The sequence below is a fragment of the Balaenoptera physalus genome (genome assembly GCF_965194825.1).
Source record: "Balaenoptera physalus genome assembly, chromosome: 5".
NCBI classification, from domain to species: domain Eukaryota; kingdom Metazoa; phylum Chordata; class Mammalia; order Artiodactyla; family Balaenopteridae; genus Balaenoptera; species Balaenoptera physalus.
The window spans coordinates 37,558,690-37,573,330 of NC_138884.1; the positions used below are offsets into that span (position 1 = coordinate 37,558,690).

General features: G+C 42.6%; 1 long non-coding RNA gene across 1 annotated transcript in view; it reads right to left on the reverse strand.

The window, feature by feature from the left end:
• LOC309661648 overlaps nt 1-14,641 on the reverse strand; it is a 37,772-nt gene that overhangs the window by 14,993 nt on the left and 8,138 nt on the right. Inside the window, exon 2 of the long non-coding RNA XR_014264136.1 lies at nt 1-14,441. This exon is cut by the window's left edge and continues 14,993 nt beyond it. This is a non-coding gene — a long non-coding RNA (uncharacterized lncRNA). The remainder of the gene's footprint in view (nt 14,442-14,641) is intronic.

The following is a 14,641-nucleotide window of genomic DNA, read 5'->3' on the forward strand; positions in this document are numbered from 1 at the left end:
GTACCTTCCCTGCAGTGGCCACTGCTCCTTCCTCCAGGTCTGCTTTCTCAGGTCTCCCACCCCATCCCCAATCTTACCCAAGAGATGAGCACCCAGAGAAGTTCATAAAGACATGGACGCAGTGTCCCTAATGTGTGTGGCTCCCTCGTTTCTATACCCTCACACTAGCCCACCTCATTTTTGGCAATTCTTTAACATTTTAGCTAAACTCTTCTTACCCAAGAGGACGGAACGTGAGACTTCTTCTTCCCGTGCTCTGCCAAGGGTGAACCAGTGTTCATGCTCATCTTTTTGGGAAAGAAGCCCATCTTTCCTTAGATTTTAGGCTTCTTGGCTTTTCCTGTATGGTTCAAGAAAAGTTTTAATTTTTTAGTTTTCCAGACTTTTCTTCTTACTGCTCTTTACAGCTCTCTACAGTCTAGGCACTGCAATGACCGGGCCTAGAATTTTTAAACACTCTGTTCTGTGGCCATGCATGTTTCTGTCATATAAATTAGCTCACAAGTGATCAACAAGTACGGAATGCAGTCAGTATAATGCAGAAATAGCGTTGGGTCTTATGCAATTTCCCCTGGCACATTAGCACTTTGAAGCAACCTCAGGCAAGCTTTCTCAAAAATTAAAGTCTTACAAATGTACGCCAAAATTCAGGAAAACACTGGAACTCTCCAGTCTTGACTTTTCTGTAGTACACATATTGTCTGGTTCAGTGACTCAGTACCTTATGTTTCCACTATCTTAAGCTATTCTGAGCAGGTTGAAAGTGAAGGTAAAGAAGCTGCCAAGATATTATGCTGTATGTTAAAACAATGAATTCATGAAGAAGGCTATACCTTAAATCCAAATTTTAATATTGATGAAAATGTTCTCTATCAGAAATGAATGTCCTCCAAGACATATATTGCAAAAGAGGAAGTATATGAACCCCAAGCTTCATATATTCACCTATGCCACTCTTTTTATTAGGATTGCTATTGATTTTTATAAATATTCTGGTTTCAGACTTCCATAGGTTTGAGTGATCTGCTCCAATCCTATTTTCCCCATAAACTCTGTTATTTTAGGTGCATGAATTTGCAGAATGGGAATTTTTAAGAATGCAAGAAGGTCATGTAGCAAAAAATACCTGTAATATGTATTTTTTTTCTGATCATGGAAGCCATACACACTCATTACTGAAAAATTGGAAGCTACAGAGGAAAAGGGAAATATTCAATACCCATTAATTATCCCATTCAGAGATAATTTTTAATTCACATATACTTATTTTAAACATAATTGGAATCAAGATGGTACATTTTTCAAAACTGAAGAAGGCAAATCATTTAAAAAAATAATTTCTGCACCAAAGAGGGAGAGCATACATGTAGAGAAACTTAACACACACATATATGTACTAAAAGTAACCCCCTCACCCCAAGAAAATAACTGTGGCAGAGAATGGGCACATTCATGCTTTAATCCGATTGAACTTAAAACAGATGGAATCTAGTTCATGATCATTTCAAAACACTTCTCTGTTCTCCTAACCAATGACCTTGAGATTTTGGACCTTTAAACTTTAAAAGATATTTTTCTGAATCAAGGGTATAAAAATTTATGATTTATTCAGAATCAATTAAAACTATTTTTGGCATGTACACCATGGGAAGTAATCCACACTGCCATTTTACAGCACAGTTCAAACACTAATTGTATAATTGTGTGTTAACACTGACCATCTTGCTGAATCTTCTTCAGAACGATCTTCTGCAATACCCTCTCCTCTCCAGTCTTGTACTCGGGAATTCTGCAAAGGACCAGGAAGAAACAAACAGGGCAAAGCATCTAGGGTAATTCAACAGGAACGTAATGTGAGGACCATGTAATGGTCCACACACTACAAATAGGCTTTTGAAAAATTTTTTTTGCCCACAGGGAAAGACCTTCCCTGTTCTATTTTTCCTCCCCTTCGAAGAGACAAGTGTCACAAAACAGAAGCAAATACTCTGGGAAATTCCCTCATCTCCAGATGAAGGCTGGTGATAGTTTCATTTCTTGTTAGCAAAATAAACTTCAGTCAACATGCTCACTTGGATGGACAAGCACAGGCACACACAGTTACTGCCAGAAAAAGGAAAGGTGCCATTGTGCATAAAAACAAACCACCCGACCACTAACCCAGAGGTCTAAGGGCAATGCCATGGGAGGTAAGTGAACACAATCACTGGGCTTAGAGAGTCTATTTTTGATTGGTTCCTAATTTAATTTGATTTGCTAGAACTAATTTGCAATAGCGACTGGCAGTCAGCCCTTGGAAAGGGTGCTTCTAAATTTAAAATTCAATTTTACTTCATTTCCAAAAATGCTTATTGGGCCCTTTCTAAGTGCCAGGTAATATGCTAGGGCCTGGGGATGGAGATGCAAACAAGAAATACGGTGGCTTTGCCTACAGTCCAGCAAAATGTCAGAATTAAGTTTATCTACTGATTTCCCTCATAATATGTTGACTCTAAAACACTTTCTGGGATTCCAACCCATGCCCTCCACTTGGCCAAACATCTGGGGCTACCTCATAGGTCTCTGGTAGTGGCAGGGTTTACAGAAAACTGGAGCTGCTGGACTGGCAGTGCTCATGCTGGTGGTGTGGGTAGGACTGGCCACTTCATCTCAGGCTCAGCAGCAACAGTGCCCTAGCCAGGCAAGCTCTGCAGCCTGATTGGGGATATTGTTCTGAATGCACAGGCCCTGTAGTGCCTCAACAACTCTGTGAGCTCAACGTTATCCCTTTTATATGTTTCTTTTCTGCTTAAGTCAGCCAGAATCTGTTTCTGTTGCTTGCAACTCAGAATCCTGACTGAGACACATGGTTAACCATCTGCCCTCTGAAAGTGTTCTGTTCCATTTCAAATCACATGTAGAAAAATACTTGGAAAAAAATTGTATTATGTTCTATATGACTGACATATTTTATCAAATTAAGACAGTCCTCTTAACCAATGGTTCTCAGCTGCAGTACTGGATCATACGGTACCAGCATCAACTGTAGGTCATGCCTCTATGAGTCTGTTACAAATAAAGAAATGAAGTTTGGGGATTTTATTTTATTTTTTGTATCAAATTAGAACAGATTTAATGGCACCACTGTCACTCACTTGCATTCATATATGTTTACTTGAGTTGGAGAAAAAGAGTGGAAACTAAGGTGCCAGAAATATTTTCAGAAACTACAGTTCATTCTATTTGGGCTGCAGCTTGAGAAGTATCTTAGGTGTAGGTGCCAGCCATATTAAACTACAGGTGTGGGAAAAACTGAACAGCCCCATCTCTCAGAGGCTGTATTTGCAGAACTGTGTCCACTCAGGATGCACGTGCTCCAGCAGGTGCCCACTGCCAGCTTTGGTGGCCACAGTCTCAACCCATCCATCAGCAGCCTTTCATATTAAGTTACAGAACACACATCACAAGGGCTGGATTTAACTCAAGGACAAGGAAATGTTTTAAATTCTAGAGCTGCTCCAAGCCATAGGAGACCGATCATGTTGTGTAACCTTTTTTGACTCTTTCTAGGCGTGTTCCAGGCACAGCTGTTGCAAGGTACGCTATTATAATTTGCCCAGACTTGGGCACCTGTTGTAGGCAATTTGAAATAAAAACAAGTCAGTGGGGAACATGATAAGAACACATTTCATTCACTCGGAATACCCCACAGACTATTCCATTTCAGTAAACTCTGCAACCATTCTTCTTTGTCATTATTTGCCAAGAGAAGAGGAAAAGAATAACACATCTCTTTTTATAAGAAACAAATCAGCGTTCCGCTGGTCCAGGGGCTACAGACACAGACTCCTTTTGCTTATTCTCCTGCAGCCTTCTCCCCTCTCTTGTCTGAGCTAGTATTTCCTCCACCCTTTCAATTTGTCACGGTTGCCTTTCCCAAAAGAGCTTTCATTTTCTCTTGTTTCCCTGGTCTGCACTTCCTGGCCCCTTGCTTTTTTATGAGAGGACATTGAGGCCCTGGCAGACCAGGGCAGGGAAACAAATGAATGTCATGGCCCCTCAGGGCAGACCTGTCTGGCTCCATGAACAGAGAGGAGGCCTGGCATCAGCGTCCACCTGGGGAACCCTGAGGCCTGGAGCTCACCCACGCTCCTCACACTTTGAAATTGTCTCCTTGATGGTAAGATTGCTTAGGACTGCTTTGAGAAAGCTTGGAGGTCAGCGATGTCTACCGGGATTGGGAAGGGAGATTTGGAAATCTCAAGAAAGTTCAGTCATACTGTGTACTTCTGACCCTGCTAGAGTCTTCCTGATTCCAAAGTCGGTGCCCAGACTGCTTTTTGATATTTTTGTTTCTGTTCTGAAAATGCGAGTGCTATACCTAAATTCTTTATCAGCTAACATCGTATTTTACAACCTGTTAGGAGGCTGGGATGTAGGGGCAAACAAAACCCGGAGCAGGACACAGAAAGAAGAGATTCGAGACAAGCAGGTGGCATCTAACAGAACGGGGCCTGGGGAAGGAGTAAGCAGTCTGCCAAGGAAGAAAGAGAACTGCGTTTTGATCTGGACACGTCAAGGTTCAGTCCCAGCAGCTCTACTTGCTAAGTACATGGTCTTGGGGGGTCACTCTGGTTCTCTGAGCTTCGGTTTTCTCATCTGTAGAATGCGGATCATAATGACTTCCTTGCTGGGCAGGTGTATGGATTTAAATAAATAATGTGTATAAGGTGCCTAACACAATGCCTGACTATTCATAGCTGCTCTATAAATTATAGCAAATATGTTCAATACATATAATTCCGGCCAATGGGAGGAGTGATTCTAACTGGAATTGTTCACCTCCTTGAGCACCAATGTCTGCCTACTGTTAAGGTATCATTTTGATAAGCCTTTGCCCTAATCCTACAGTCTAAGTAGGTCAGCTCTGGGTCCTGCATTGAGCCGATTGTTCCTGAGGATCTGCGCATCGTTATCACAAACACCACAGTGATGTCTTTTAATGGAAAATGCAGACAAGCGAAGATGAGGAGGAGGAGGGGGCCCCTGGGACCTCACCTCCACAAACCCTGCATCCCAGGGGCCCACGACAGGCAGAGATGGCGCCTTCTCTCCACAGGCTGCCCTCAGTTTCACCTCTCCCTGCTCTGATTTTTCCCTCTGCTTCTCTTCAGGGAAGATGTTTGGCCTCTGAGAACCGCTTCTTCCCAAGGGAGAAAATCTCCTCCCAGCACCTGAACTCCTGCTCAGCATCTCAATGCGCACAGCTGCCACTCACTTCATCAGAGCTCCCAGAGCACGAAGGAGAGAAAGGACAGCTGGACAGTGGCCAGCCCAGGCACAGAGGGAGGCTCCCGCCTTCAGCGCAGGCTGAGAGTTGGAATCCTTGAAATGACCAGGAGCTGCAAATGGGACCAAGCAAAACAGAAAAGACAAATTTTATGTCTTCACCAACCTGTGTCTCTACAAGTCTCCTTATGCCCAAGCGTCTGGAAAATAGAAAGGACTTACTGACATGACTTGTGGGGTTAGTATGGAAACATAAACCTGCAAAAATAGCTGTAAAATTATAAAGAACAAATTCCTTCAAGAATGATGATTAATCATCTTGTTTGAAAATTTTCAGCTGAGAAGGTTCAATCTCTCTTTTCTTCCTGTTGCTTTTTCTTTTTATAGCTTCATTTACATAGAATTGAGCCACAATAAATTGCACACATTTAAAGTGTAAATTTGATGAGATTTGACGTATGTATGCACTCGTGAAACTCTCACCACCGTCAAGATTCTCAATGGATCCATCACCCCTGAAAGTTTCCTTGTACACCTTGTACTTTGTCCTTCCCACACATCATCTCTAGACAACCACCATATTTTTGGTCATAGATTAGTTTGCATTTTATAAAAATGGAATCATATACAATATACATCCATTTTTCTGGTCTGGCTTCTTTTACTCAACAAAATTATTTTGAAATTCATCCATTTATTTGCATGCATCAATATCATAGTTTTGGTGCTGTTGTTGAGTAAAATTCTACTGGATAGATATACCACTTTTTAAAAATTGACTGTTTCAAAACTTCTTTAAAAATTTATTTTCTTGGAGTATAGTTGATTTACAATGTTGTGTTAATTTCTGCTGTACAGCAAATCGATTCAGTTATACATACATATATATTCTTTTTCATATTCTTTCCCATTATGGTTTATCATAGGATATTGAATATATTTCCCTGTGCTGTACAGTAGGACCTTGTTGTTTATCCATTCTATATATAATAGTTTGCATCTGCTAATCCCAAACTCCTAATTTATCCCTCTCCCTTGGCAACCACAAGTCTGTTCTCTATGTCTGTGAGTCTGTTTCATAGATAAGTTTATTTGTATCATATTTTAGATTCCACATATAAGTGATATCATATGGTATTTGTCTTTCTCTTTCTGACTCACTTCACTTAGTGTAATAATCTCTAGGTCCATCCGTGTTGCTGCAAATGGCATAATTTCATCAAACCTCTGTTTCTTTTTCAACCTTGTTCCCACTTGCTCTTCAGTGAATGAGATGGTGGACTTTCATTCACAAGAGTTCTTCACCCTTTCCACCCTTTTATATATGAAATGACTCCCTTTAATGTGTTTTATTTCAGTGGCAAAGAAGTGGGCTTCCTGTGTTCAACCAGGATATGTCAGCAACTGAACCATAAGCCAGGTTTCCAGGAAGCAAAGCAATGAGTGGGGACGTGTAGGGACTTTCAAACATGGAGGACAGCTACAGAGCCTGACTCAGCCTAGAAATCTTGGAAAGAATAGAAGTGGTCAGATTGGAGATGGTGCTCATAAAATATTGCCTAAAAACAAACAAACAGGTAAGTTTGTCAGAGCTTTTCCTGAATGTTTTTTTAAAGAATGTTTCTTAAATTCCTACTATTCATGAAATTCAAGGATTTTCATTTTAACCTTTCTGCTGTTCATTCATACGTTCTATTAGAGTTTCAGCAAAACATTAAAATTTATTTTATTTAGAATACAATGCAATAAAAATGAATACAAGCAAGCAATTTGAGAATTCAAATATCTTCTGGTTTAGTCCAGGCTCCTTAGTACGCACTTTTCTTTGTTTTCTTCATTTAAACATTAACATTTTATTTAAATCAAATTAGCCCCACATGGCCCCTCTCCTTATTTAGATTGTATATGGATGTTTCCTCTCCAGCTGACATGAAATGGATTTATTCCTTTTTCCTGCAGACAAAAACTATGGTGTGTAAGTTCAGTGGAAGCCTGGTTTTTTATGACTGTTCTTTTGTGATGACAGATGGTCAGGTGTGGGCAGAAGGGAGGGTTAGGAAACCATGAGCATAGACAATGCTGGAACATTCAGCTTTAGGAGGGACAGGGGGATTGGATAGGGAAGTTGTCTTCCTCAGCCAGAAAGCTAATGACAGAGAAGAGGGAGCTGTTGAGACAGAATCCTCCAAGCTAGACACTGGGGAGCCACTTCAGGTCTTTCTTTTAATTCAATTAGAAGACAAGCCCTGGGAACCCTCCTACACTGTTGGTGGGAATGTAAGTTGGTGCAGCCACTATGGAAAAATGGAATTACCATATGATTCAGCAATCCCACTCCTGGGTATTTATCCAGACAAAACTATAATTTAAAAAGATACATGCACCCCTATGTTCATGGCAGCACTATTCACAATAGCCAAGACATGGAAACAACCTAAATATTCATCGACAGATGAATGGATAAAGAAGATGTGGTATATATATATATATATATATATATATATATATATATATATATACAATGGAATACTACCTAGCCATCAAAAAAGAACAAAATAATGCCATTTGCAGCAACATGGATGAAACTAGAGATTATCATACTAAGTGAAGTAAGTCAGAAAGAGAAAGACAAATACCATATGATATCATTTACATGTGGAATCTAAAATACGGCACAAATGAACCTATCTGTGAAATAGAAACAGACTCACGAACATAGAGAACAGACTTGTGGTTGCCAAGGGGAGGGTGTTGGGGGAGGGATGGACTGGGAGTTTGGGATTAGCAGTTGTAAGCTATTATATATAGACTAGATAAACAACAAGGTCCTACTGTATAGCACCAGGAGCTATATTCAATATCCTGTGATAAACTAGAGTGGAAAAGAATATTTATAAAAGAAAGTATATATATGTATAACTGAGACACTTTGCTGTACAACAGAAATTAACACAACATTGTCAATCAACTATACTTCAATTTTTTTTAATTTTTAAAAAAAGAATCCAAGCCCTGTTGGCTTTGTATCCTTAGTCTCTTCCTGCCCTGTCTTGCTTTCTCTCTCCAATGCTGCTTTGACTTGACAGCCATCACCTGTCGGCCGTGTCCCACCTGATGGCGACTGCATAGGTGCTCATCTGATGTCCTACCGGACCAAGTCCAAGTCCTAAACTTGGAGCCCCAGCTTCACCCGACCGCTGCCCGTATCTGCAGCCTCTCATCCAGCTGCACCAACTCTCCAAACATGTCAAACCCCTTGCATTTTCCTGTAAGAGCTTTCTGAGAAAAATTAATTCCCAGGCCACTGTTCTGATTCAGTGGGTCCAAGGTGAGACCAACGACTCTCTTTAGTTCAAGGTGATCACCAGGTGATGGGGATAATGGAATGGTCAACTAGGTTTTGGAGCCCCTAGACTGCATCATCCTTTGGGGATTACCTAAGCCAATATATGTGAAACACCTTGTAAACTGTTACTCTCCATGCAGATGTCAGGCAGTGTGACTGAGGAGAGGAACCATGTTGAAGAGTGGGCCGCAGCCCTGAGGCTAATGAAGGCAGGAGCTCTCCCTTCCCTCCCCAGCAAAACTGGGGCAAGATCAGCAAAACTAACTTTCCACATAAACAGCCCCAAGGCCGGCCCAGGAAAAGTTCTCAATACTCCTAATTTGTCCAACAAATTTTTTTTTCAGTAGCAAAATTATGTTATCTAATGATTCATATAAGAAACCCAAATCCTAGAAGGCACTGCTAGTAAGGGTCCCAACAGCCTTTCTGTCCTACGTTCATGCTGGCAGGGCCCCAGTTTGGTTCAGGGTCCATGATTCAGGAAAGGCTAATGATGGCGGGCCTTCCCCTTGCCGTGACTGGTTTAGACAGGTTCTAGGCAATGAAATGCCAGGGGATACCTGTTCAGGGGCTTCTAAAAATTACTTGCTCCTAAGAGGAGACTCTTTGCCCCTTCCACCCATTGGATATTTCCATGTGTACATGGGATACTTAAAACTATGGCAACTATCTTGCCATTTTGAGGGGGGTTAGCCCAAAGTCAACACTCTGAGGAAGGCAGAACAGAAAATGGGAGGAACCTGGGTCCTCCACAATATTGCTGAGCCCTGAAATCCACCAACCCTGGAATTTCTTTTTATGTAAGATGACAAATCCTCTTATTGTTTTAAGCCATTTTGAGTTGGGTTTTCTGTAATTTTCAACGGCAAGCATTCTGAAATACTAATGTAGAAAACAGATTAAAATGGTCAAATTTTTATTAAACATTTATTTTATAGGCTTTAATTCATAACTTTTATTTATTAGAAGTCAATCAGGGAGATAATGGAGAACTTTTGCAACGCATAATTTAAAATGGGGAGTTAGGGTCATAAATCAAAGTCATACCAGTCTAAGCATCCAACTTATTTTAGCATTTTGTTTTGATTGTATAATCCTGAGGAAAGACTGATTCCCACAAATGAGGAGCTGCAAATGTTAACAGGTTTTGAAAAGAACTGTTTGCCTTGCAAACTCAAGACACTTTTTAGTTAACAGTGATAGCGGGAAAAGCTTTATTCCAATATCTGGGCTCAGACACATGAAGTTAGGTTGGCAGGCACGAGGTTATGTGGTGATTGTTAAAAGCTGGTATAGAATATATTATTTGTTTACAATTTAAAACATACAGTATTAAAAAATTTTCAATAAAACATTTGCAAAATTCCCCAAAGATCTTCATACAAGCTTAGGTTCCTTAGAACACACTTTGAAAACTTCTGTCCTAAGTGTAATTAAATTATGCTAATCATGTATAATTAACTTAAAATCCAGGTTTCAAATGTGGTAGACAAGATCCTTCCCTCCTGCTCTAATTCCAATTTCCAAGAGCTCAAGGCCAGACCCTGTATAATGTCATTCAAGTCTGGCAATAAGACAAACGCTCCATTAGCATAATAGGAGATGCGCTCCCAGGAGATTATGATTCACTGAGGGAAAGGGCTGCGTGTGGGGCCAGACCACAGAGAGGGCCTCTTTTCACTGACCTCCTCCTCCCTCCTGGTCCAAAGCATCCCTACCCTCATGACCATCCCCAGCAGCAGAACCACACTGAGAAGAGACTGACAATCCACACTGAGGCCAGACAAGAGAAAGCAGAAGCTGGACAGGGTAACTGTGGGGTTGCTGGGGCAAATGAGTCAAGGACCAGAATGAAAGAGAGAAGAAGGAAGGAAGCTGGACCAGGGGATACTGTCTTTGCTGGCTGTGCATTTGGCTTCATGATGCATCTCTGGAACCCAGGATGAAGGCCTCCATCTGGGAAAAAAGATGAGTAAAATGAGGAAAACCACTAATCTCCAATACCCACTGTGATGGTTTTAAAACAAGTCCATGAATTCTTTGTTCTCTCTCCCTTTAAAAGGTGGAATCTAATTCCCCTTGTCCTTAACTGTGGGCTGTATTTAGTGACTTACTTCTAACAAACAGAATGTGGTGGAAGTGATGGTATAAGACAACTAAGATTAAGACATAAAAGTCATGGTGGCTTTCTCCTTGTTCTGGCTCTTGGGTCACCCACTCCAGAAGAAGCCAGCTGCCATGTCAAGAGGACGCTCAAGCAGCCTTGTGGGAGGCCCACGTGGTGAGGAACTGAGGCCTCCTGCCTATAGCCACGCAAGGGAGTCATCTTGCCAGGGGATCCTGCAGCCTCTGCCAACATCTTGGCTACAACGTCATGAGAGACTGCAAGCCAGAACCACCCGTCTAAGCTGCTTCCACATTCCTGACCCACAGGAACTATGAGATAATAAATGTTGGCTGTTTTAAGTCACTAAGTATGGGGTAATTTGTTATGCAGTAACAGATAAGTAACACACCATGAATATCAGATGTGACTGAAAGTCCAAGTAAAGGACTCACGGAACCCACTCTGGGGGTTCATGTGTGAGCTGGCTGGCAGGGCCATTTTCTTATAGAAGCCCACCCGCCGCCTCCATAATAAGTTGTGGTGTGGCAATCAGAAGCCTACAGTGGAATCACACGAGAGCCTTTAAAAGCTGTACTGTTGGGGTCCCTCCCCCAGAGAGTCTGCTTTAATAGTTCAGGGAGTGGCCTGGACTTTGGGAGGCTTAAAATGTCTCAGGCGTGCAAGGTGCTGCCAAGGTAAGAGTCTCAGGCGCGGTGTGAACTGTTCCCTCGGCCAGTGCCCCACCGCCTCTGGTTTGCACCCCCCTACCCCTTTCCCCCACCCCCTTCGTTCAAGTTCAGGCATCTCATCGCTCACGTGGTCATGTTTCCCTTGACAGGGTTTGGACAAAGTTTGATGAGTTCTTCTTTGAAAGGTGCCTAGGACATTAAAAGAACTAACCATTAATGTTGTTTTTGTAGTGGAATGTTTTCTTCAATAAAGTAAGAACACAGGCAATAAAGAAAATAGGGAGGGAGAGAGCAGATTGAAAGACCCAGCATTCCTTTTAGCACTGGGCATTTTTCAGTGTCAGATGAATCAATAATCAGCAGATACTCGGTATGCAAAATGAGAAGCAGATCTTGGGTGACAGAGCCCGGAGCTTATGAGACAAGGTGAAAAGGAATCGTGCTTCTTAGGAGCAGAAGCATAACTCCTGCTGAGGTGCTAGTACAGGTTTTCCCACCACCAGCACCACCCCCAGAGGGATGATAAATCTGAAGACCCTCTCTTTTCCCTACTCAGTAAGTAAAAATGCAGGTGCCCATAGCTGAGCACCAGTGAAGATATCCAGGGATCCAGAAGGAGAAGTTTCTGCTCTCAGTGATCCCTGATAAAACTCTTAAATTGATTCTAAACAAACGTTTTATTGGAAAATGGCAAAGCAGGCTAGTGCCATGGGTGAGGGCTCAGGCTCTGGAGTCATACTCCTTGGGTTCAAATTCCTGTTCTCTTATGTCCCGTTGCCCTCAACTCTGCCTCAGTTTCCTCATCTGTACAATGGGGATAAAAGTGGCATCTACCTCATAGGCTGGCTATTAGAGGAGATCATTTTTCCCACCAATAGCAGCAGATGACAATGTGGAGCACAGGAGGTGACAAAGCCCAGCCTGACTGTGTCCTTGTTGGAGAACTGTGGCTAGTACTTAGGGAGAAGATCTTTACATAACTAGACTCACACTTGCCTAATTTACTGATCATTATGAGGTAAGTCAGCCGTATCTGCTTCCTAAATCTGGCTAGAGATTTCCTCCTATCGCATTACTGAGGAGAGCAACCACAGAGCGGGCCGGGAGTGTGCTTCCCACCGGCCTTACACCTCAGCTCTTCTCTTACTGAGCCAGATCTCCCCAGCTCCCACCGCTGTCGATATGCCCAACCCCCACCCTCTGCTCTGACTCTTTCAGAAGGAGACTTTTTTTTTTTTTTAACCACTGACTCTGCCTATTGAGATGGGCTTTTTAATTTACCTCCAAGGAGACCCTATGTTCAAGAGGGAAAGTTCTGGCTTGGGGCAGAGCCACCAAGAATACAGTCTACCCCAAGGAAGGAAACCGATGTCCCTGTGCCATCTCCTCCTCGGTTCCAAGAGAGCAGTCCCACTCCACGGGCTTTGGATGCCCAATCAGAGCAGACAGCAAGTGCCACCATGATGAGTGCCACATGGGGAGACGAGGGCTGCAGGGGGCTGTGGCTTGCTCCGGGCACCTTTCCAACCATTAACCTGTGACCATTAAAGATGGGGAAATGTGTTAGGGTGATATGTCGCTATGATCATTGTTAGAATAGGATAAACCAACCTCAGAGGAAGCAGTGAGCATTATGAGATGATTACCCTAGTGGCCAGACCGTTGGACAAGTGAAAAAGGGCTTCAAAGGGCAGAGCCACTTTTCTGTGCGGGTTCCCCCACCAGCCCCCAGCGTGGCCCTGCCCTCGGAGCTGAACCGCCCTCAGCCTCAGCCTCCCTCCCTTTGTGGTCAGAACCTGGCCGTCCCTCTGGTCCCCCTGTGTACATTCACTCATTTTCTACCCAGACAGAGCTAACAGAGCAGGCCCCTGGCCAATTATTGAAGGAGGTTGCCTTGGTCTTTAAGCTATTTTCTCTGCAACTTTCTCCACTTCCGTCTCACTCCTCCCTCCCTCCCCTCTGGGCAAAAGGATTTCCTCCTCTCTAGTCTCTTCAAATGATCCCAACAGGAGAAGATCTGGTCTCAATACTGTTCTCAAGTGAAAACACACCCAGACACTCCAAGGCATTTATTTATTGAGACAGTGAAAGATAGAGATGTCTATTGAGGGAGACCAAGACAAGAGCCACAAATGGGGAGACTTGAAAGGAAATTGGGAAGCCCTCTGGTCCTGGAAAACGTGTTACACTTGAGAACTTATGTCATTTTAGAGCCCTGGAGACAAGTTGAAGAGGGACAGAGAAGGCTCTGAGATGATCCTTTTCCCAAGCCCTAAGCTCCCCATCTTTCCAGCCTGATGTTAAGGATCCAGAACTGAGTCACAGCATACAGATGTGAGGTGCACAACCTATACAATTGTACAGGGCAGCCTGCCAGCACTCTTTCCGTACTGCCACCTCAAGGTGCCATTGTTCTCATTCAGCAAACCCCTTTTAAGTGTCTACTATGTGCCAGGCACTGTGCTAGGCTTAGGACAAATCAAGAGAAACAAAATTTGCCCTTCAGAGTCCACAGTCTAGTGGAGAAGACAGGCACCTGGAGATAAACATCCAGTGCTAATAAAGTTATATACAAAGTACTAGAGAGGCAAAGAAAGAAGATTTAATGTTACCAAAAAAGATTAGAAAACTTCAAAGAGGAGGTGACAGTTGGGGCAGAATCTTGAAGGAAGAAGACTAGTAACTCGCTAGGCCAACAAGAACGTTCTAGACATAAAGTACAGTCGAGGCCAAGATATGGAGACATGAGGCAGGGCGAGGTTTGCACAACAGTTTGGCTTCACTTCTACCCTAGGTCTCCCCACCACACCTAGAGTCCCTGTAGTTCCTCTTCCCCTAGATCTCCCCACCACACCTAGAGTCCCCATAATTCCTCTTCACTCACTGCCTCTCAGGCAACTCTGCCTCGCAGGCTTTCCTTCTCAAGGTCTTTTCTCTCCAAATCTGTGAAGTCAAAGAAGTGATTCCTTAAGTACACGCAAAGCTGGGAGCAGGGGGTGGGGATGGAGTCCCAGAAGAGAAAGGCTGTTTGCTTTTTTTTTTTTTTTTTTTTTTTTTAACTCAATAATGTTTTATTTTTTAAGAGAAGAAAAAATTGTACAATATATGTAGACATTTGAAAAGGGGCTTTCATCTAATTCATGAGAAAACTGTATTCTGTAGTTTCAAGTCAACTGGAAGCAGCATACACATTATTTTTTCATTAATTTAAAAAAAAAGATTATTTTTTAG